Source organism: Phytophthora infestans, genomic scaffold (genome assembly GCF_000142945.1).
Source record: "Phytophthora infestans T30-4 supercont1.27 genomic scaffold, whole genome shotgun sequence".
Classification (NCBI taxonomy): domain Eukaryota; phylum Oomycota; class Peronosporomycetes; order Peronosporales; family Peronosporaceae; genus Phytophthora; species Phytophthora infestans.
The window spans coordinates 467928-469178 of NW_003303732.1; positions in this window are offsets into that span (position 1 = coordinate 467928).

Below are 1251 nucleotides of genomic sequence, written 5' to 3' on the forward strand. Positions count from 1 at the left end.
GCTTAGGCTCAGTCTTATATCGTCCCAAAGAGGGATGGACCAATCATGCGATCTAGTTTGCGGGATATTGGGATGACCTGTAGGGCTGACACCCCTTCTCGTCCCACTGGGACGTTGTGTGGCTAGAGCTGTTACGATTTTTTCTAGAGTTACTAACTTTAAGTACGTTAAATTCCCTACTTTGGTTAAATACCGTTAAATACTTGATGCGTGGTTGCTGTTTTTGTAATTTCACATTTTCTTGCTCAGGCGGTATTTCCGCAGCAACCGCTGATGCTGATCGCTTCAACCTGATCGCAAGACCTCCTTGAAGCAAGCAGTTTTAAGTGCTCCGCTTAATGGAGCGGTCCACCGGAGTCTCCTGAGGCTTGATGCCTACTAAGTTAGTAGTACTAACCACTACATGTCAAAGCTATAGCGCGGTGCTAGTAGCCCACAGCTAAAACGTTATCCAGCCGCACAAGCGCTCTCCCAACCACCCTCGCAAGCCCCTACGATTGAAGACACCTCAATGGGCCGCAAGGAGGAGCCCATTTGGGCTGAATTTGCTGTCAGTCGATCCAAGAGCGAGACGAAGCAGCATCCTGACGTATACTGCAAGCACTGTAATGAGGTGATCATGAATGCTCAGCCTGGGCGACACCTGTACCCACACATCAAGTACTGCGGCGAGGCATCAGCCCAAACCAAGACTAAATATGGCGAAGTGGTTGCTGAAAAGAAGCGCAAAGCGCACTTAAGAAGTACAGCCGACTTCGTTTCTCCAACGAAGGCTCGACGCACAAGCTACAGTGGCTCGGCACGTCAAACGCCCACCAAGTACGACGTAAACAAGACCGAAGAGAAGGAGATGCATCTGGATATCGCTCGAGCTTTCTACACGTCTGGGATACCTTTTCGCGTCATTGAAAACGCTGATATGCGTCGTGCTCTCACTCGATTTCGCCCCAGTATGAAGCTGCCAACACGCCAGAGTCTTGCGACTACCCTTCTGGATCAAGTCTACACGACTGAGAAAACTCGATTGGCTGCACTTCTCCAACGCCAAAAACGATTGACGCTGGTCACAGATGGGTGGTCGAATGTAAACCGCGAAAGTATTATAAACTACGTACTTTCGTCCCCGACGATGCGGCCTATGATGTGGTCGTCAGAAGCGACCGGTACGGAGGCTCATACTGGCGAGTACATGGGCTTCGGAGATATCCCGAGTCATTACTGAAGCTGAAGCTGTCGCTGGGGTTGGGAAGG